This window comes from Glossina fuscipes, unplaced genomic scaffold (assembly GCF_014805625.2).
Source record: "Glossina fuscipes isolate IAEA_lab_2018 unplaced genomic scaffold, Yale_Gfus_2 2, whole genome shotgun sequence".
NCBI classification, from domain to species: Eukaryota; Metazoa; Arthropoda; class Insecta; order Diptera; family Glossinidae; genus Glossina; species Glossina fuscipes.
This window is the reverse complement of record NW_023998416.1, coordinates 9,717,365-9,742,285: the sequence shown is the minus strand read 5'-3', so window position 1 is coordinate 9,742,285 and position 24,921 is coordinate 9,717,365. Positions and strand designations below refer to the sequence as shown.

General features: G+C 32.3%; 1 long non-coding RNA gene across 1 annotated transcript; it reads right to left on the bottom strand.

Moving 5' to 3' along the window:
• Positions 1–16,204: 16,204 nt before the first annotated feature.
• Positions 16,205–24,350, bottom strand: LOC119634026. Its single transcript, XR_005246916.1, has 3 exons — positions 23,561–24,350; positions 23,324–23,484; positions 16,205–17,908 (listed from the first exon to the last, which is right to left on the bottom strand). It is a non-coding gene; the product is annotated as an uncharacterized LOC119634026 (long non-coding RNA).
• Between the last annotated feature and the right edge of the window lie 571 nt (positions 24,351–24,921).

Below are 24,921 nucleotides of genomic sequence, written 5' to 3'. Positions count from 1 at the left end.
ACAGCCGACTACACAAACGGAATCGTACGACTATTTTTAGTGCTCGAAACAATTGAAGAAGTACAAGAAATCACTGGCAATGAAACAAATTCGAAACACAATCTTACCATTCCCATGGAATGCTTGAAAGCCAATAGGCTAATTTTGTGAATGAAAGGTAAATCAGAAAAGTCTTCGTAATAGAAGCTCAAAACCCTAAAAGCGTCTTTTACGAAACGCTTCACGCAGAATAATAAAGATTTTTATCGTGGGATATTGGTATTTTTTCAAGTCCGCGTAAGCTTTCCATTCTTTTGATTAAAAATGATGTGAAGCAACAAGTATTTTTTATATCAATACAATGAGAAAATTTAGCTTAGAAAGTTTACCGACTTTCAAAATAATATTGATTCGGTCGTGGGACTTATTACCTTTTCATTTACCTTTTCATTTCTTTTCTTGATCTTTTTTTTTCTTTTCTTGAGTCGTATCTGTCTCACTCTTATATCGCCCATTATTATTATTAACTAATTTCCTTTTGTTTTTCCACTCCGTCTTTCTCAGTCCAATAGACAAAAAGGACAAAGTTCTGTTGTCTTACTTACAAATATTTTGATTTCCAAGATTCTAATCGCTTTTAGTTATTATTGATATGGGTCATCTCAAGCTTCTTTAAACACGTAGAAACAAACGATTGGTCAATATCTGATTTTCTCATTCGGCAATTATAACCTTGAGATGGTAAATAAGCTTTAATTTCGCCCACAGCTTATGCACTTTTGTTGTTATGTAACTTCTGCCAATGTTATATGCAGCTTTCTTATCATGTATAGATAGATAACTTCTTCGTATAAATGGGCATAGAAATTATATATGTATGAATTGAACGTATTATGCCCTTTAGTATAAACTGTTTGTGTTGCTTATATCTCTAATACCAGTCACTGAGCCTTATATATATATAACGCAAGGCCAGCGAATTTAGTTCGTTACAACGTTTAGTATTTATAGCACATTCGTTCATTTTTAAATATATTTGTGTGTGTGTGTGTGTGTGTGTGTAGGTCAATAAATAATACCTATTCGGCCTAAATCAAAAATGAATTCTTTGTTACTTTGTGTTCCGCTTGAATCAAATATTATTTATTATCACAAGGTTTATAATCACAAAGCAATTTGTTTTTTATATATAATATCATTGGTTATATCAAATTCCAAACGAATTACACACATTTACAAATTTGTGCTACGAAAGTCAACCAAAGATTGAGGCACAAAGCCGAAAGAGACGAAACAAGATAACGATCAATGATAATTACTGGGATCGATAAACAAAGACGATATAACTTGCTAAAATCAGCAGTCTTGTTTTGGATGTTACGAATGAAACAACAAAGTTAATATAATTTTTAAAATGAAGCAATATTTACAGTTTTGTTTCATAATACTATTTACGAATTATAAAGAGCATTACTTAATAAATGCTCTTTAATAATTAATTAGTTATTGGAAATTTATTCAAACTAATCTCTTAAAATCCACATTTTCTAAATTAATTAATTCAATAAAAGAAAGAAGGAGGAAAAAAAAAAGTTCAAAATATAAACATAGTTAGCACTGAATTAATTTATATAGAAAACAATCGTTTACATAATCTCTATTTATGTTTGTAAAGCTGCATATAATTTGCTTTTCTATTACACACACACACACACACACACACACACACACACACACATACACACATACATATATATATAAAAGCATTAAGTGTTCATTACAATTTCCCTATAGCCTCTGAAAACACATTCTACGGCGTACGCATATAATTTAAGTTGTCTAATCAATGTTTACTTCACTTCATATTGTCAACACAATAGGCACAATAAATACAAATGATAGATGGATATGTATAATTGCATCACCTTCAGCTATATATATATATATATATGTATATGCATAATAAATTGCTTAATAAAAATACAAGAAAGCTAAAAAAAAATTTATATATATATATATATAAATAAATAAATAAATAAAGAAAGAAGAATGCATTCATCTATTTAATCTATATCTAAACACAAGTCTATTTACTATATTAGGTATCGATATATATATATATATATATATATATATGTGTGTGTGTGTAAACAGTATTTATATTAACTTTTACGTAAGAGTTTCAAATTTCATTAGTTAATGTTAAAATCCTGGTTGTATTAGATAGACACAAATAATAAGACCACATGTTTTTCTAGCAGACATCCAAACATATATATATATATACATACATACATATATGCGAATACACGATGTACGAGAGCGTATCTGTATATCTTTCTTAGGTATGTGTAACTAATTCATGTTATACTTGTGCATGTATTCAAATAGTAATGAATGGTGCTTGCTTGCATCCATACTTACTTACTCATATTCACATACGCGCACACACACACACACACACACACACACACACACATACACACACATACACACACGTAAAGGAGCATAAGATATACCGTCTGAATACCTTTCATTTACTTGCATGCTTACATGCCAGACAGATAGAGAGTCTGTGTCATTATCACAGAAAATTGAATGTGGTCAAGTAGTTTAATGTTAATTTACATAATTGTGGAATTCTTAGTGACTTTATATCCCTAACACATAACACAAACCAGAACTCAGCAGAGAGACGATAATGGCAGTCTCTTGCGGCACACAGCGGGTGCAGAAGCAGTACACTGTTTATATAAGATTTCATTTAATTTAAACCAAGTCAAGTACATACATATAAATACATATATATATTTATTCTACATACATATGTATAAACATCAATTATACTATGCCGGGGGTAGAAAAAGGAAACAAGCAAGCAAGCAAGCAAGCAAGCAAGATTATCGGTTTTTATATAAATGCGCACAACGGATATTTACTTGCGGTTTCGATGAAAGTAAATACGATTTTCTATTATTTTTGTTTATTTTAATAATAAGTGCAAAAATATACTTTAAAATAATACATATTTGCTATGTTTCTTATCGAAATCATTACTGAATGCTTTCAGTCTTACTCGAAGCAATTTGTTCATGTGCGGTCTGCATATAAATAATAATATACAGAATTCATCATTTCGTAGACACGAAAAAAAAAGATATCATCGTAATTTCTTTTCCGAAAGCTGTTGCTACAACATTGGGACAGAGGAGCATCTACGAGGAGCCTGTACGACTGTACAATTGCGAAGTCAGTAAAAGAAGAATTTTTAGTCTTAGATTTCGTACGCCCTTTTCCTATGAAAATATTTCTATCCAAATATGCAGGCATATGCAGAATGGTATAATGAATTGAAAGGCACCTGAGATGACACCTCAGGTGGATTTTTAACCGAAAATGTCGAAGGAAACCAATATTTTCGCAAAAATCTTGCGAACTGGCTGCAGAGCTGAGCATTGTGACACCATGGCGCCTCCAAAAAAATCTGCAATATCTTTGTCCTTATATTCACGGCGAACAATCGTGACTATATTAGATATATCCTTCTGTTTGCAACAAATAAAGATTATAAGTCACTTCCACTTTTTCGACAGTTTATAAAAGAAGGGAAAATAAATATAGATGAGAGCGAATTTTTGGAAAAGCGCTACATGGAAAGGATGCAAAACGTGAAACGACATGATACAAAGTTAACGAAACTAATTTTTTTCTCTTTGTCAAAGAACTTATTATTATATGTGTAGCTTGCTTTTTGTTACCCTTCGTTGTCACATAAGGTGTGATTTTCTACCACCACTAGTTCTACTTGGTAGAAAACAATTTCAATTTGATGTAAATTTTTCACATTCCAGATTTCCAACCGCATAACGCATTATTAAAAATGTCGTATGCGGCGTGGGACGTAATGGGACGGAACATGTTAGTGTTTTATTAACGCCTTTCTCAGTTTTACACAACTCTTTAATATGCCTTTGCAGCAAATGGTGTAGAACGTAAAGAGTGTAATCAACTTTCAAACTGGTCGCCCAGTAAATTAAATTACGTATTTTTTAGAGATATCGATCCATAATGACGCACGAATAGTACACAAGATATTTCTCAAAGCGCACGATCAAGCGAAACATCTTTTGCGTTTGCAACAAATTGTTTTGGTATTGTGAACATCAAATACGCTTACCTTCTTACTTGCTTTTCAAACAACGGTTCTGTGAACTTTTAACCCAAAATAGATGGTAAAAATTGTTTACTTTCTGCCGAGAATTTCAGTTTTTTTCGTCCTAATTGTCGTGCAAGGGTATATTAAGTTTGTGCGACTTGAGTTGTTCGGATCGGATCACTTTTTCAACCGCTTCCCATATAACTTGAATTTTAAAATGTCCTCGTATGAATAACTATTTCAAGCTAAGCAAGTGGTGTAGGGTGTTTGATGGTGGACGGCGAACCAGTATAATGTTTTTGGATATGTATAAAAAATGTTTGTAAAAAAACAGCTTCTAAGGAATATGAGGGAGTAGTAGCGACAGGAGAAGCGCGCGATTTATAAGTTGGGCATTTTTTCATTTCATACGTGTAGTTTACAGTTAAGCAAGATATTGTGCACATGTTTCACCTTTATTGAGTGGTATGATTCGATTGCTGGAAAGTCTGCTTCCTGTCAATAGAAAACCTTTTAAGCTAAAAAGCGAAGCGTAAGAAATAAGGTTCGCTTAACATAAAAATTTAATCATAAATTTTCACCTTCGTCCGTTATTATATTATTTTTTACATACATAAACCCTATCAACACATACGCTTTATATATGCGTTTGTATGAGTATTACTGTATTCACTGAAATGAGTAGTAACTGGCTGATGAGAGCGAGGAGCATCTTGGAAATAAGATTTTCTTGATGACTATGATGAATAAATTTTATCTTTTTTGCTTTGTCGACCGAGCAACAAGGAGTGGGAAAATAAGAAGATAATGAACAATAACGAATGGTGACTTAGGAGGAAAACACTGGCATAGGATGATTAAAACAACGACGTGAATGTGTTGAAAGTCGCCAAAATTTTCGAAATAAATTTTGCTTTTATGAAAAGCAGAAGAATACTTGTTTCATATTTAAATAAAAGTTTTCCTGCCCAATTTCATTGTAATACAATGTGAAAGAGTTGGGTCAGTTCACTAAAAATAGATTGATTTTTCTATATTTAGATAAGCAAAGTTAGATAAACAAAGTTTAGCGATATGCGGATCTTTACTTGTGAAATTTTTTCACAATTTTTTTACACTCGTAAACGATCCCTCTTTATGCTACGTATTGACATTAGTAAAAATGTTGCACATCGAAAAAAGGATAAATTATTCTTCTATTTAAAATCTACTGATTTTGAACAATAATTTTAAGTAAATGACGTCACTTCCGTCAGTTTTTTTTTTACATATCGCTCGTACATCCACCTTAGAGTCGGAGGATTTTAATTTAATGACAAAATCGCGTAATGTCCACTAGCGATTCCTATTTTATGGTTGCATTTATAATTTCAGAGTATTCCGATGAAAATTTTAAAAGTCAAGGGCGGGGAAAATTTGAAAAACTTAGCTTTGAGAAAATCTATTTTATATCTTCAAGAAATAGACAATAAAGTTTTTTTGGAATATTTAAAATTTTGAGAAAACCGTAGTTTCAGGCAGTGCACGGATTACTAGGACAGCGACTCCAAATTTTAGTATTGCTTTAATAAAGTTAATATGCTCTCAATAGTAAAAATAAAAGTTATAAAGATTGAACAAAAAAAAAAAAAACTCTTTAGACTGTGCTCTTTATTAATCGTTTCATAGTTTGCAAAAAGATTTTTTTCCAACATTCTCAACTCTTCAAAAAATATTAATAAACGGATATGTATTAAAACTTGGCAATAAAACTTTTTATGTTTCGAATCGAAATGTAGGCAACAAAAAATTGAAGTTTTATTATTCTTTTCTTTTATCTTGTCGTTTATAGTGCGCTAGTTACTATAGTTATTCTTTACGTTGTTTCTTAACGCAGTTTCAATTAATCATTTTTGATATCATTGACATCAAAGGACGAGGAAAACTATGCCATAAATTTTATTTGAATGCTCTTTAAACAACAACCACCATATGGCATAAGGTTTTAATATATATCAATATCTGTTTAAACGTAAATGCTTACACACACACACACACACACACACACACACACACACACACAAACACAAACACAGTCTGATATGCTCAAACGCTCTCACTATGCGCATCATACATAAAAACCGCAAAATATTCTTTAATATGTGTATAAGAAATTTATAAATAATACCCGGTGATAAAGTGAACTTTTATGCTTATAACCATAAACGACACGATATGACAACATAATGCCATTAAATAGTTTGGCTTCGATGTGAAAATATTTCGTTATAAATATACGCGCTCAGGGAGAAAGATATACATAAACCTCTATATATATATATATATATATATATGTAGATATATATATTTATATACATTTATATATATGTGCATACGCTTCAAAATATAGGTTTATGTTTAATATTGCACATAATACGTATAATTTTCATATGAATGTGATGTGCGTAAACGTAAGCGTGCAGTAAAAACCGCACAAAAGGCACTCATACCATATACGTACGTACGTATACGCAATGTACATACATGCATGCACGTGTAAACCACGTGCATGTGTATTGAATTAAGTTTATGTAAAATTTTCATATATATATAGATATATACATTTGTTATGTTACAATGAACAAAACCATATGAATTTTGCCTCTTATCCAACATGATGATGATAATTGGGCGTTTACAACATCTGACCGCAATGTGTTGCAATTTATTTTTGATGTTGCCGATTAATTCTTAACAGTGACTGGGGCATCATTGAAATTACAGCTACTACTACTACTACTGCTACTACTACTACTACTACTACTATCGCTATTATAAGGATTTCTATATATATATATGCATACGCATATATTGGTATTTGCAACAGATAAACTGCATTTGACACACGTGAAAAGACAGAAAAACCTCTACTATGGTATAGTGTCAAGCAATCCGGCAAGCAGGATCAAGCAGATTTACTTTAACTCAGCCTATAGCATTTCGGTTTGGGTAGGCGAAACTCATTGCTTACGCTATAAACTGGTGCCGGTACAAATGCATGTCCGTCTGTGTATTCAACTATCTGTTCGGTCGTTCGTTGATTGTGCCACGTGCGGTTTTAAACCCAAAAATCCCCTGCATCGGTTTATGGTTTTTACCGTTACTTGTATATGTCAGGTTTGCGTGTATAAGTAAAACAGCAAGCGAATCTACATATATTGCGAATATTTATTTATATATATATATATATGTGTGTATTTATATATATATATATATATATATATATATATGTACATGTATTCACGCATTTGTTATCAAACAAAAGGTCAATTTTAAATTACATACAGCATGTGGTAATTAAATAAATATTTTATTACTGAAAAGTTCAAAAGTTTTTTAAATTGAATAAAAAAACGTTCGTACACGCATCAAATAAAAAGCAGTAAGCAAAAGAGAACGAATTAAATGCAAAGCGGATGTAAACATACAATACAACATATCCGTATGCAGTAAACATACATATATATATATATAAGTACGCAAGTATGAATGTGTACGCGTGTGTAGCGTATAACGTGAACAAAAATCATAAAAATTTATTTACTACAGTTCGCGAAAAAAGAAAGAAAAAAAAAAACAAAAAACATTTACATCTTAGCGTAAAGAAGAAAGCACTGAACTTGTTTGCCTATACACATGTACATACACATTTTTATTTATGTACATTCATTTAACTCAATCGCATGCACACACCCGCACACGCATACGCACACAAACATAAATTTTGTATATATACGCATATGTATATACATATATACTTTGAACCGATATATAACCAGCTATTCACATATGTACAATAAGCCTTTTGTAAGATTTGCTAATTGAAGAAATTGAATTGGTTGCTTTTTCACTGTTTCATAAGTACCTCCTGCACCGCTATGCTTCTTGATATATGGGAAATGAAAAATATATAGAGCAGATATAGATGGGAAGGTCGTGCGCGTAAGCATAAACCAGTACAGGAGAGAAAACCTACAATTGTATACACAGAAAAGCTGTTAAGTGAATGCTTTTCAAATATAAACTCTTTGCCTTCTTGCATGTTTTTTTTACAGTCTTTTCAATGGCGTCAGTGGCGTCAGTAAGTAAGTGAATAAGCCGAATGAAAATATATGTTTTACAACTATTGCAATTATTATTTCTTTTCAGCGTTACGGCAAGCATACCAGACGAACACATGCATGCATACGCATTGTGACTGAGACGCCAGTCAGTCAGTCAGCTCAGCTCAGCTCAGCTCAACGTAGAATAGCAAGCAGTCAAAAACAGAAACGTATGTTATCCTATACTCTCGTTACTTTTACCTCAACCCTATGCTTTTTTGCATGCATTTATTTGCAATATTTACTCAATGTTAAATGCTAAGTGTATATGAGTTTGTATGAATAAGTATATACGTGAATATTACAAATGATAGCAAACCAACAAGAACAACAACAACAACAACAACAACAATAACAACAACAACAAAATAATCAACTATCAACCAGCAATTGCATAAGCAACAACAGTAGCAATAGCTGCAGCCAGCAGCTAGTGCTAGTGGTAGCAGAAATCATGCTACTGGTTGTTGTTGCTTCTCTCTTTTTTCTCCATTTTTGTTGTATTGTAACGCTTTTTCTTCATCTCCTTTCAGCTCTCAAGTGCCTCTTTATTGCATGTTGCCAATGATGAAGTGCTTGTGCCAGCAATTTAATTACTCTTACTTGTTTCGTGATTTTATACATACAGCAAAAAGCTATTCTGTTGGTTGATTCTATTCTACCGATTCTTTTTGGTTTCTTTTTTCCCTACTTTTTTTTCGTTTTTCAAAATTTAATTTTCATTTTATATATATTGGAGCGATTATATGCCACCGTGCTGGCGAAAGTTTACATAAAAAAAAAGAAAAGGTATTTCATATATAATTCGTTTAAATAATAATGATCATTATTATTGCTTATATACATGACAGTAAAAATGTATTTAAAAAAGAAAAAAAAGTAAAAGAATTATGATATATATATATATATTTAAAAATCATAACTGTGCGTTTGTGTATGCATTTATTTACATACACATGCATATGAATTAAGCAAATTAAATGTCATTTACATAGGCAATGTAAAACAATTAAATATCACTCATACGCCCCATACATGCTGCACATTACGTCCATCTCTCTCATTGAATTCTGTCTACCTGTCTTTCTCTATAAAGAGAGACAAGAGCTTTTAATAGTTGATTGTATATTATAATTCTCGTAATGTGAAATACGCCTGATGAGCATATATTGGGTTAAGGCATCGCTTGAGAACCGATTAAAAAGAAAAAAACAAAGCAATAAAATCAAGTGAAAATAAGATCACATGCGATGAGTGCATTCAAAAACCAGGAAAACATTTTGAAAAAATCCCATAAAGCTCTTTTATTCCATAATCATACTAATATATTTATCAACTTGGTTGTCCGTTTTTCCTTGTTGCTATTACTGCTGTAATCACTGAATTGCAGTTTGTCCGCCTAGCCGTACATTCATCTACGTGGTTATATCTCTGCCTTTCTGTTTGCCCGGTTTGTTTGCTAAACTGTCCATGTATTTGCTCTGTTCATTGGAATATTTCGCCATCTACCTTTTGGCTCACTTTTTTATGCAGCTACCTATCCTCCGCCCTCCCTATTTCTCTGGCCCCAAATTGTTTCTTTCTCTCTTTCTCGCAATTTATCCGATCATTCACAATTACATTGCTTTCTTATTCATTGGTCTATCTGTTGGTCGCAGAAATAACTCCGTGCCGGTTCTCTTATGCGTAAAGAAGAAAGCGAAGAAGTGACCGATAAGTCATTATTTTTATTAATCTTGTATATGTCGTTCCATGCAATGTCTGTCTTCTTGTCTTAAATTTCTTAAAACCGAAAAAATTAAAAGAGAAAAACTCAAACTTCTTGGTTGGATTTGTGTTTGAATTTCACAAGCAAACTATGAAGCGCTTTCAGAATTCGCCTTGAACTTTCCATTAAGGTGTTTTCGATTGCGTTTAAATTGTTATATTGCACAATAATTATTATCATAAAATATTTAAAATGAAAACAATTAAATAAATTTTCGCATACCGAGACAATTCATAGATGTTAACAGTTAATGATGGCGTCCATGAACCGAACGATATCTAAAGGATTTGCTTAATGAAACTAATTCAATAAAAGGTCTTAAATTTTGCAACATAACCAAATATATGAATATCTTTGCTCCGTTCATCTTAAAACTTTCTCAAATTATATTTTATGAGCATAAAAAGCCTTACCTCTGTTCTGTATTCTTTAATTTGCTGCGTTTTAGCTTCTTTTTTTTTATTTTTGAACTCGTTCGTGTGCAAAATTTACATATGATTTGTAAACAGAAAATTGCAAACTATAAAACTTATATATTACGTGGCTTTTCTTTACAGGTTTTATTAAAAGTTTCTCTGTTTCCTTTTCCTTTTTGATTGCAAAGTAGCAAAAAACCACATCAAAGGTTGATCATTCCAATTATAACAAACTGCGCTTTCACGCAATCTCAACTACATACGTTTAAACGTACATTACGTTTCACGTTGTACGTAGCACTTGCCACAGATAAATTTATCACACTTCAGCAAATTTAACAAGCTTTTTGAAATGACATATCAAAATTATTATATACATAAGATACATACTTGCGCCTCTGTCCGAATCTATGAACACCCATCGCTGTCTACTTGCAATAAAAACTGAAAATTTATTCACATTATATTTCGATTGCATATCCCATCGTATATATCGTACATCGTTTATTTAATATCGTCGAGTCTTTTGTACATAATCCTATCAACTTAAACCGCTTTACCTCACAATCTATAAGACGATTATGTTAAATAAGTTTAGAATCTCAACTTAAATCTTAAACCAGTAGTTTTTTAATTTTAAATCACAATTCACAATAATTTATTCGATCGGGTCGGGCTCAATAACCAAGTTATTTCATTTTATGCTTTGATGAAACAAGTTAAAGAGGTTACAAACAATTTTAATATCTAATCCGATTTTCTAGACAACATTTTGAGGCTGCCTTCATGATTCAACTATCCACTATTTCATAAATCTAGCAAACGCCTCCAAATAATATAATAATATTATTATCGTTTGTTTTGTTTATCAATGATATATAAAACGCGCCCAAAACCAAATTCTAAGAGAAAATGTTCCTATAGTAAATGTTGCCAACCGAAATGTTGTAGGCTATGGCCATGGCTCACGATAACATTTTTAGTTACTATAAATCAAAGAAAAAGGTCGCCATTCAACACTTTCTATATTACATTACCGCTATGGGCCAACTTTCACTATAACATGTCAGATGTTAGATCTTGTTGACATATAAAAACTTACTTCTCATAGGAACTTTAAGGTGAAGTGGAATCCACAAAACAGAGATTTGTTCTCCAAACTTGAGGCAGTCTATTTTATGCCAGCCATTATAGGCCGTTTCGCCACTGAAGTAATAACAATTAGACAAATTGGCTGGCTCATTTGATCAATGCCGAACAATGTAACTCCATGATATTTTGAGGAAACACGTGGGTGTATTAAGCCTCGTTAAAATATTTCGAAAACTACAAAATTCAATTTGAGGGTAAATGTACATGAAGTAATGACCAGACAGATAGACAAACTTGAATCGATCCATAAAATGAAAACCTAAGGTTTATGTCGAGTTCTCTTGAACGTTACATACATCTGCAGGACTTAGTACACTCTGTAACTCGAGTAGTGTGAATTATAACAATTTCAATTAAGGGTTCGAAAAATTTGTATAAAAAAACTTTCTCTTAAAGTTTCGGAAATTGTTTAATGAAAATATAACGATTTCTCGACAGTGAAATTTGAAGAAGAAAAAATTTCCTTACGAATATTTAAAAAAGTTCTTCTTTCTGGAAAAAAAAAAAAAATTACAAAAGAACAAAAAAATGGCTATAAAATCTCTAAATATTAAACATAAAATCGCAACGAAGAATATTCAACGATTCATTTTAATCTAGTTGTTCGAGTCGGCTGAGTAACATTAAATTATACATGCATACTTAATGTATGTTAAATTTGTAATGCGGATAAGCGTTTAATAAGTGCTCGTAATGCTATATATTTGTTAAGGTTTACTTAAATAGCACTCATACGTCCCAATTACCTATAATGTTCCTAAACACACGATGGCTACTGCATAATTAAAAGGCGTGAAAAAAAGTGTAAAGAATCGTAAAATTTTTAATAAATTTAATAATTTTCTGTGCAAATTGGAAAGCATGCTATGTGAGTTAAGGCGGTTCCATGTCGTTTTATCGGCAAAGGGCTAGCGCGTAACAATTTCCTAATTGTTTTCCTTTTCTCGTTTCTCCGTTGAACATTACCGTTTTCCATGTATACAGAAAATCGCCCAGATGATTGGTTATATATATATAAAAAAAAAGAAAATATTCGGGAACAAAGAAATCTTATGAAGAAACCAAGGAGGGTACCACGCACATTTGAAGAACTGGATGTACTGAAAAACTTCCAAAAGAAACAACAAAAACGGTAGAAGCTGCCACACAGTGCTGTTTTTTTTCACTCGAAAAAGGAAAGATCCCGCTGGTGCCTGACTTTCATGGACGTAAATTAATTCCCACTTCCAAATAACTTGAGATTCTAATTTGAATCTCTATCTAAAAAGAAGAGCTGCAAGAGCCTGCAATTTTCACGCCAACCCCACGCGGAGTATTCCAATGGGTTTAATTTTTTCTCAAATAGTGTTTTAAACATTTTGGAACGACTGTCATAAGAGAGAAACTATTTAATATTTTCCTGTCGGCACCATAAAAAGTGAGAACTGGTTTCTTTCAAGCCAACACATAAGGCTTCGTATTCAGACTGCCTTGTGTATTTTATCGTTAATTGGTCAGAGCAGGTACTCCTAAAACTTTGCTCTTATCTGCTTAATTAGCCGAGGACGGGATAATATTTCAAGTGAAACTTGATTTTTTATGTTTTTATAAAGCAATTAAATGACAACAACTTAACTGTTCTATCTTAATTGTTTACATAGTTTATTTAAACTTTCTGTGGATGACTTGATTAGTGAGTTTATTTGCAAAAATATATATCATGTTTTCTTTAATTATCCCCTGCTTTATAGGGTACACAGACTACACGTTTTCGACGTTCGACGTTCGACGCTTTTCGAGAAAAAAAAAAGAAAATAACTTTAAATAAACCAAATTTGAAATATGAAATGCACGTTGTTCTGCTTAACTTTAATTCATTAACGTTTACAGCACTTAAAAGCGAGATTCGAGCAAATTAAACGAATTTACAATTCTCGAATTAACTCAGACGTTATAGGGATTAAGTAAAAGCAAAATATAAATAAATCTATATTGTAAGCGGATCTTCAGATGGAAAAATTTAGTACACACTAATTGGCTTACTATATTTTGCGTAAATATTTTTCATTTAAAAAAAAAAATATATTTTTTTTTATTTCTATTTTAGAGTTTTTTTTTATATATTTCGTCTAATGTTTTTCATTTCCCAAATTAATTAATTGAATTGGCATTTTTGAGTTTTCCACGGGTAAACCGTTATTTTTATATTTTTTATAAGGGCTTAAGATAGACCAGACCTACTTTTCATTATACTAATCGATTCAGGATCACTTTCTGAGTCGATCTAAGTTTGTCGGTCCGTCTGTCCGTTTGTCCGTATGTATTTTCAACCTGCAGAGCGCAATTTTGGAGATACATTGATGGTATTTTAGCGGAAGGACAGGCACTGTTTAATCGGATCATTTTTCAACTTCCCGTATAATTAATTTAATTTTGAAATGTCATTACATGAATAATATGAATTATGCTAGATGGTGAAAAAGTATAACAATGAATTACTTTAAAGGCGTCGAAATAGATTTGGAAAATTAAGTAGATTTAAAAAAGAAAAAATTAAATTGGTTTTACCTTTCCCTATAATTATTTTGCTTTTTTTAATATATTTTTCTTATAATATTTTCCGGGAGTGACCAGAAAAGCATATTCATGATTGTTACTTATTTAAACATACGAAAATTTTCATTTTCCATTTACACATTTATAAGTTATATAAAGCACCGTCATACTATGTAGAAGACGATATACATATTGTCCGTCAGACGCTTTGAATCGGTGTAGGTATGACTGCCTATCTGCCAATAGATGAGCTGGTACTCAGCTTATACAGTATACCAGGTTTGAAAGTCCGCTTGGATAGGTCTACAAATCTGTAGATGCTAGCAAACTAAAAAAAGGAAAAATCTTACAAAAACGAAAAACGTGAATAATTTTTAATTTGTAGCAGTTGTTGGAATATAAAACGTTTTGTTTATATTTTAATTTACATGCACATATTCAGCTCCAATTCCTATCACCCGAACAGAAACTAATCGAAAATTTAAAATGTAAAATTATACAAAAAAATAACGCATTTTAAATTAATGTAAGAGAGAAAAGGTAAGAAAACCTTAATTTAAACATACATGCACATATATATAAAATAACTAAACTAAAAGGAAAAGACAAAATAAAAAAACGAGCTTGTATATATGAAAATACGTGTACGCTTATAACCTCTAACCGTAATGTCTTATCTAGATCGTCACAAACAATAACAAACTTCCCGATAATAGTTCAAACCATTAATACATATAATCTAAATTAATTCTGAAGACGAATCATTTTATTTTTTATTTATTTTCAATAATTTACACGCATTATAAACGATAGTAATGAAGGGTGAAATTTTATTCATTTTAAAAAAGTATTTCTCAATAATATATGAACTTATGCTTATCGAACATTTTAAACGAACTGCAACTGAATTATTGGCAGTAATGACTCAATGGCAAATTTATGCAATTCTTTATACAAATCGAATCGACTACCATACCAGTCGTCATTAAAATTTCATTTTTTTCGTTATTTTCCACTTTGTTTGTAATTATTTTAAATTTGTAATAACACTTTAATTGGTTGCGAATCTACTATTGAAACAATGAGCAATTCTCCGTTATTGGACTTTTAACTACTAAGCCAACAATTAATACGCATTTATGAACGCATACTTATTAGTGCACAAAATACATTTCTGTAACTATATATAGCGGCGATCTATCTTTCAGACATTATAATTATAACCAAACAGTCTATAATGTGTTTATGAATATATATCTATATACATATATATATATATATATATACATATATTTGGCAGCAATTCAATGCGTATATAAACATGAACGTATATATGCATATATATATATATATATATATATATATACGTGAATAAATATTACTCATACGCAATAGAAAAACTGTTCAGTTGTTGAGCTTGTTATATATTATTGCTATGGTATACGCTATATATGTGTAAAAACTTTTAGATCCTGAGTTACTCTTGCACTAAACAGCGAGAATGCATTTACGATTGGGTTATTATTGCCATATTTTCATATTGTTTATAAACGAAAACCGCAGTTGTGAAATTGTGTTCTTTAATTGAACGTGATTGCCAAATTATGTGGTAGAATTTATGTATAGACAAACACAAAACGACATACGAAACGAAAAATGATGCTTCATTGCCATTTTTTCTATTTTCTATTTTCTCTTCGCATTTTGCTTTTGCTTTTTGTTGCTTTTATTTTTTTGCCCCTCGAAATCGTTTGTTTTGGTTTTAAACGTAAGTGAAGTGTGTGTGAAATGTTGGTTTAAATATTTATTTGAATTGTAACAGATGCGTGTGTGTTTGTTTATGTGTGTGCGCATAATTACACATATCCATACGTGTTTCTATGTATGTTTGCTTAAAATTAATAGTTTTGTGTGCCAAGATTTTTACTATATCCGTAGTTTCAAACGAATAAAATGTCTCCAAAGTTTTTGAGTTAGTTTCCTTTATACGTTTTTTTTTTTTATTTTTATTTTTGTTCATCTTTCTACCAAAGTAGAGAAAAATACATATTTTACAAATTTAATTTACCTCAACAGCTAAAGACAATATTAAACTGTATGTCTCTGTTCGTTGCATAAAAACGTAACGTTTCCTATATATGCGTTTTTTGTTTATCCATACATTATATAAGATAGTCTAAAAAGTTTTAAGCCTACATTAAACGGTAATCTTGATAAAATTTAGCAGATCACGCTGAAACTTATTTGACGACGATTAGCGCTGGAAGTCAGTAAATATACAAAGAAACCCTTTAATATTCCTTGTCTCAGAAGTAATATATTCGCGAAGGTATTGTTATTTGCCATAAATGCTCTACAAGTTCAATTTCATTTCAAGCATTATACAGAGTTCAATTGTTTCGGCACACGCAACACTGCTCCTTATGAGACAAATGCCTCTTGTTGCGCCTTATAGGCAACAGAAAGAGCTGAACATCTGTTAGCAGTCATTGCCGAATCATTTTGACAATGTCAGCCTCCAAGATGATACGAGCGTCTCAATGGCTTTCAAAAGAATGAAAATGAGTTTACCAGTTTTAACTTCCTTTAACTTCCATTAATTCCTAGTGACGCTTGCTGGACTCGAGCCGTTTATTTAGTGAAAAAGTGAAAAGTAGGCCGCAAGATGGGGACTTGCTCGAACATTATGACGAAGACCTATTGGAATAGAATTTTCTTGAGAATTTATTACGATTACAAAGGCATCACAAAATCCTTCCACAGTTCAGGCAGTAAGATGTGAACAACTTAAACGACTGCACGTCTAAAACGATCTAAAACCCGCGCTTAGATATTATCGATAAAAATTGGCGTCAGGCTTGTGATGTCTCCTTCGATTCGATCCAACATTTTCGAAGTAGGACGTGTGCCATATCCCTCTTCAAGCATACATCAGCACTTTCGGAAACTAAACTATGAGTCTCCAAATCATATGTCTTGACTCTGAAAACAACTGCATCTCTCAGGGGAAATGCACAGTGTATGAAGTCGCTAGAAATTCCGAGAATTAAATTGAGACGTCTTGAAGCATTCATCGTGTAAGTTGAAAACATAGATGCCTTATAGACAGGAAATTACGATATATTGTCGGAAACAATTAATTAATTAATTCGTTCAACCAATTGATTACGATGTTGTTGCATGACAGGCTTGAGCAATGAAAGTATTTTCGATTTTATTTTCAAAGAGCTCAATATTTTCTTTGTCGACTTTTTATTTGTATTTGTGTTCGGCTATGTATGCATACAAGTTGGCTGCTTGGCTGGTTAGTTTACAGTATGTATAAGTTTGCCACTATAAAAGTAAAACTATGCCTTCTTATCTTAGTTTGCCAGCAAAGGCGAATGCATTCGATAAAAGCAAAGGCGATGCAATATAGCGCTACGCCACATTTGCTTGTGTGCTACCGTGCCACCACAAATGTTTGCTAGTTTTTTTCTTATTGTTGTTTCCACGGCTGTTGCCGGTTCGCAGTTGCCGGTTCGCAGTTGCTATATGCTATGGGGTTGGCTGGGTTTGAGGCTGCGTGGTATAATATGGTTGTGCGTTAATGTTCCATCAGCTTCAGTCGTCTATAGCAAATATTTACTCTTTTCAATGTATATTTGTTGCTTGCTTACCACATACCACTTTTCTCTTTCCGCGCGCCCGCAAACACACTCATACATGCAATTTCACTACCGAATGTCTCCAATTCAAGTTGAAGTACAAAGTTGAAGAACTATAAGGAGAAGAAGAAACTGAAAAAACTTGAAAAAAATAAAAAAGTAAAAATAAAAAAAAAATAAAAAAAACCCAAAAGAAACCATCAGGCAGGCATAAACGCACACTAACAGAGTGAGAGGAAACTTTGGCAGTTTTTGTAGCATCTGTTATGAGGCTGGGTGCATATATAAATCATGGACTTTTAAAGTATATTATATATAAAACAAGTTATATATATATACATATACATCTTCTGTAGAGAGTTGTGCGTATATATCACGTTCTACATAGACATACTAACGTCGAAATACATATACAACGCCGATGTTGAATTGAGAAATTTATTAAAGCCCGTTGGGAGAAAATTGTTTATTGAAATTGCTAGAAAAAATAAAATTGATAAAAAAAGAAAAATTACAAAAAAAGAAAAAAAAGTGAAGCGCAAGCAAAAGCGAAATTCTTCTATTTTAAGGAATTTATTCCCCAAGCTTTGGCCAGAGTAAAGAAAATTTATTTGTTATGGTTGCTTTTTTTTTTTCGTAAAATTTTTTTGTATATATTGATGTTTGGCATTTCTTTGCTTTACTTGCTCTGTACAAATCAAACTTTTTCCATCTAGTTCTTTTCTGCTCCCTTTTAGCCCGCTCTTTCCACTCTTTAGCTTTAAAATAATTTTTCCGCAAACTATTATATATGAATAGATGTGAAAGTTAAGAAAATAATCATATTTTTTTTTTTATTTATTTATTTTTTTTTTTTGAATGTCTGAAATTCGTCTATTTTATGGTACTATCATGAATTGATGTCCACAACATTCTGTTAATTAATTCTTTGACCCATTATTTTAATCAATTGCTGGCTCGTTAATTTCGTTACAATTGATCTCCTTTAATTTGTTCACATTAAAGTCTTGCCATAAGAATCTTTATAGCCAGTACAAGTTGCCATATATCTGTAGTAGGAGAGGCGTAGACAAATGCATTTGCATCAATATACGTACATTAGGTTATTAAAAAAAATCTTGCGGAAAGAACAAAAATGGTTTACTGTTAAGTTCATATTGCCCCTATTGGAAATGTTGTCAGTGAGTGTTGACTTGAATTTGAATATGTCAGAAATAGATGTTACAATATCGTAACGAAATGGACTTGGTAGGCTAATTCCAGCGAGAACATTGGTTCAGGGCCACCTACCGAGTTCAGTTGTCCTTCTTTTATTCTTCTTCACATGGATAAAAGAATTTTCGCTGCTAACACTGGAGCGGGAGAAATTCATTGCAACAGTGCAGATGTAAGCATTAAGCTTGTTTCGGGGAAAGTTTTTTTTTGACAATATTTAATTACTTAGAATGATTGCGTTTATTACAACTAGGCAAGCTCGTTCGATTATTATGATCTTATAGGCGATTAATTGAAAAGAGAGAAGAGCCCCTACAAACTTAGTATGAATGTCTGGAAGTCCGAGTCAGAGAATAGAGTGTTTCCGTTCTTCTTGCATCTTCTCAATGGGGCAGCCAACAGTACCAGATGTCCGTGGAATTTCTCTATGTAAATTATTAAAAAAGTTTCTCAGCCATCATGGGGGCAACCGAGTCAAATGAATAATCTCTGGTCTGTTTAAATATTTCAAAACTTTCGAGTACGAAAACCATAAGGTAAGACCAATTCAGTGTAATACAAACAGTGAATAAAACCTTAAGCTAAAGTGAATCAGTGTCCTTTCATTAAATCGAATAAGATCCTAAACTAAACTAAGTCATCCCCAAGCCTAGAGATCTCAATCGAGTTTAAGCCTCTTTTTTTGTGAAATAATATGCAAAAAACCGACGTAAATAACACTCGCCCTAAAAGCCGTAATCGAACTTGTGCCGAGAAAAGAAATTTGCTTGTGAGGACATCCGGAATCGGAAGCGAGCTTAATCCATCGGTATAAAATATAAAAGTGATTGTAATTTTATACCTCGCAGTATATATAGATATGCTACGTATGCGTATAGAATAATGGGCAGTTTCGAGCATCTTTTCGTAGCCTGCTCTTTTAGAATGATTTCAAGCTGTCATATGGTTGATGTTTAGTGCTGCGCTTTTTCGTAACCTTCCGTGCCAGTCTTGCTCCACTAGTTACAAAATTTCATCGAGTTTTTCAATGATTGCGAAATAGATCTTTGACATCGAAATTTCCGGAAAAGAATCGAGCATACTACTTATTAGTCCTTCATCCATTCACAGCATTCTCGCCGTAGATTACACAAATTTTTCTTATCTATATATATGTACAATATTATATGTTTATTATATATATTATATTATCTCTTGATAAATTTTAATTGAATAAAAGCATAGGTTATTAGGAGCTTGTTATGGCACACGGAATGGCAAAAATGGCAACAGAATTGTTTGTAGCACTATTCGTTCGTGCAGCAGTACACGCTTGCTACTTGCACTGAGTTATTTTATATTTTAGAAGCGCTTTTCTTGCAATTTAAAATAATTTTGTTCCAAAAGTTCACCATTTCATGTTTTTCACGTTGTACATTACTTGAAGACTAACTTAACTTCTAAGCTAAATAATATCAAATCTTTTATTAGGTATATCCAATAGAACCATTTCCAAATTATATTAGCTAATACTAATACTAATGCTTCACAATGGATGCAGAAAAAAAAAACAAAAAAAGCATAAAGTAATGCTTGAGAGCAAAAAATGAATAACCAACTGATCTACTAATATTGAAAAGAAGTATCCACATACCGTATGAAAGTGTATTATAAATAGTAAAAGGCGATAGCGTTTTTAGTTACCTGACATATATGTATATATGTACATATTTACCATAAGATATTCTTTTTGAGAGTTGACAATAAACCACATAATTTACATTCAGTCTGATAAAGTCTCTTTTGAATTTTTCGTAGGATAAAAAGTAATATGTGTAACCGCATACATACATATACATATAAATGTGAATATATCTATGCTGATATACACCTACACAAACGCGTACAATCATCTACAATACTTACATGCGTAGTTTTTTGCAATTTTTTTGATTGTGCATTGTGAAGACTTGCTTTTTCTTTTTTTGTTTTTTTCGTTTATTTTCTTCACCGCAGATTGGTAAGGTAAACCGAGTTTGTCATTTCATATGTAAGTCATGGAAATATTAAGTTATGATTTAAATTTCCATCAAAATTTTCCTAAAAATCTTTAAAGAAAAAGAAAAGCAAGTATTCTGTTATAACAAAACTTCGCTATTAAGTCATTTTGAAAACGCTGAAGACTTGAATTTTTCTGAACATTTTTCTGCGTTAATTCCCAAGAAAAACTTAGAACGATTATTAAAAACATCGTCTACGCACAATCGATTTAGCATATTATGATCAATTTTTACCCGTCAAATGGTTTTGAAACGCGAATATGTACAAAAACTGGATTTAATTGGAAAAAGCAATGGCGCGAGTAAGGCATGACTTAAGAGATTACTCGAAAATTGTTTGATGACGTTTTTCCTTTTCTCTTTGTATCATCGCTAAGTAATCTGCTTTTCGTCAGGTAATCATAACCGTAAGAATCGGTAAGATATCAACATTTTACGGTGCATGCGTGACCGTGTTTCTCATAAGAGAAAAAACTCATATAACGATCATACACGGACTGTGCACCATTCTTATGCACTGTCGTATTCAAACATGTGAAAAAAAAAAAAAAATCGTTTTTTATGAACGCACATTTCAGTTTTAGTCCCATGCGATTATACCACATTTCCAAGAATCAAATTGCTGCCACAGAAGCAATTAAGCGAAATTTTGCGTATGTGAACAGTTAATATTCTAAACACCAATGAAAAATATGCGAAAAAATAAATCCATTCATGTTTCTACGGCTTTGGGTGGAAACGCCTTTGAAAATTTGAGAAAAAGAAAAATTTTCTTACGCTTTCTGAACAGATTGCATTCACGTCTCATTGCTTAAAGCGCATGGAGGACAGTATATCTTGCTTCGGATCGAGCATGTTTTAACCGAGGTTATGTAGCTTACCTTTAACTTTATGGTACGCGGTTTCTTAGCAAATTCATGATAGTTTTCGATCATAGTTTGATTTTTTTATTAAGATTCCGACCTACGACTTCTTCTTCATTTTATAATATTTTCATTGTCTATATTATATCATACCTGTTGATGATTCTGAATTCGTTTTAATCTTTCCTTCATTTGTTTTTTTTTTTTTTTTTTTTTTGTGTATTTTTCATTTTTCTGCTGCTGTTTTCGTTATTTTTGTCGCATGCTTGCTGCTGCTATTGCTGCTCTTGTATGATAGTGAAACAAGCAGTCGACAGTAAACTGTCTTGATAATCTTCGGGCGAAAATCTCATGTTTGAGCTTATGCATGCAATTGCTTTTGTCACCTCGAGTTGTGATTTCGTTTCTTTTATTTTTTGTTTTTTCCTTTTTCGTTTTTCCTTTTTTTTTTTTCGTTTTCCTTATTCTTTGTGTGTCTTACGGTTGAAAAAATTTCTTCCTTTAGTTTCTTGTTTTTTAATCTCTTTTGTTTGTATTACATTATTTGAGTTTGTTTGGCTTTTCGTCAGAATAACAGAGAAACGAATTTACCACATTATCAGTAAACCCACACCCATACCGATTATTGACTATATTTGTGTGTAACGGCAAATTGAACAATAAAAGCAACTCGATTTTCAAGTGATCACTTTAAATGGAGTAAGGAAGGAGTTGTAGCTTTGCAAAATTTCTATAATAACTTCGTTATATGTAAAGTAAACCGAGGCAGACTATTAATAATTATTTGTTCACCATTCTGATTTTTCGAATAAGCAAAGTCATTATAACTTATAATATAAATTAAATATATCCAATTGATTAATAATCATGTCAATATCTCGCTTCAAGTAGAAAAGTTTTATGAGCTATCGACCGTTTGTCCCCGCTTGCCGACCATTACCACGTTAAGTTCTTTATATATCAAAACCATTAGATTCTCTAAAGTATATATGTTCATGATAAGCATCGATTTGAGCAATTCAGTCTGTCCGTCTCTCCGCTAAATGGCTAAATATTCTCCTGGCTTTCAATTTGGCGAAAACATTTGGAAGTTGCTGCATGAAAGTTAATATTGAAAATGAGCAAAACGAGTCGAACGACACAGAGTAACCCGAGACCGACTATCTATCTATCATCAAAAACGAAAAGAGTTTGGTTTGTTGCTCGTTACTTAGAAATTCCAGCAAATCCAACGACACAAACTTGCATGCATATTCCATAAAGGCGCCCGCAGTGCTTGTGGAAAAGTGGCAGAATTCATCCCCGCCCGCTCCAGAGTATAGCATGTCAAAGTTCAATTTGATTGTTTCTTGCTATTTTTCTTAGTGGTGTGTGTAAGGCAACAACCGCTAGCCACATTCCATTTCCTTACCTGTGTTCCAATAGAAAACTTAAGGCTTAGCAAAAAGTACTTTCTCTGTCTGCCACCGTCATCATGAGTATTGCGGGGGGCTTTTGTCAATTTTATAGTTTTTGTCCTTCTTCGTCCATACCATCGGTTACATATTGATTAGCCTGTCGATTACAGATGAGCTGTGAGAGATATTATTTGGTTTTATTACTTTAAAATCAGTTTTGACGTGACATGCAAAAGCAAACTTTTACTTACTCACTTCCCTTTAATTTAATTTTTCAGACTTAGAAACGAAATATTTAAAGTTTTTAGTCTCAAAATTTCACAAAGCCTTGCAGAAAGTTGCCACTTCTATGAAACTTAATCGTGTAAACCATTCCTTTATAGCAGTTCGAAAGACTGCTCTTTTATTTTCGAAGAAATGTCAATTATGTATTTACGAAACCGGAAAGCTCGTGCGGAAAATAAATATGTAAATTCAAAGTAGTACGCCCATGGCTAGCTAGACATTTTTCCCAACTTTCTGGCAATTGGTTGATGCTCTACCAAAAACACACTTGTTGTTTTAACACAAGCTATCGCTGCTTCAGTTTTGTAGATTTTTGTAACAGATTGAACGCTGCTCAACAAGTTCGTGCCCCATCGATGCAAATAAGTGATAAACGGTAGGAATCGAGCTTGGTGTATAAGCCGCATGGGCTAGCACTTCTGAGGCGAGTGCTTCTAACTTATTACGAACCGGTTTCGGTATAGTTATGTATGGGTGGACGGCTGAAATACCGCAGCCCTTTTGGCACACCACACACATAGACTATCGGCTACTTTTATGTCCGCAATACTCAAGAAAAGAATCCCTTTTCGTTTGTTCAAAGCACTAATGCTGTCGACATGCTCGTTACTGGGAAAAGTATTTTTGCTTTGCGATATTTCTTATTATTACCACGATGCTAATATTACGATGTTGATATCCAAGCTATAAAAAAAAACCGCTCTCCACTACAAAGGGAGTGTTAGGGCCGTTTCACCTCCATGTTCTTTATTTTAACATGATCAAAGCACTTTGATTAGCGACAACCGTAATTAACATAATAACGAAATTAAGAAAAATTATCATATAATTGGCGAAGATTGTGTGAAGAGTTGACACAGATAAAATGACGAATGGGTCGCCACAGCAGACGTATTTTGAACTAAACAGTGCAGTGAATATAAGGTATTTTAAATATTTGACAGTCGTTGACATATCGAGGCAAGTATGAGTTGATGATCAAACGAAGAATTTAATTATAATTTGGATACTTTTCAAGAGTTGTGGGATCGATTAATAAAGTATGGAGTAACGTCATTCAAAAATGGCTAAACTTAAAGAGAAGCAAGTCTTAAGCTGAAATGAATGGCGACAACTTTATCGAGTTGCTAAGTCGATCGGTATTTTAGCATATTTTCAAGAATACAGATGACCATGAAGACATGTATCGACAACATCTGAGGATCGAGGAAGTAGTTACAAAAAAAAAAAAAAAAACAAAATTTACCCAAAGTAATATATCGCAAAAAGTTATGTGCGAGTATGACTATGCAAATTAGCGCAATTCATTTGGAACTTTTGTCATGTT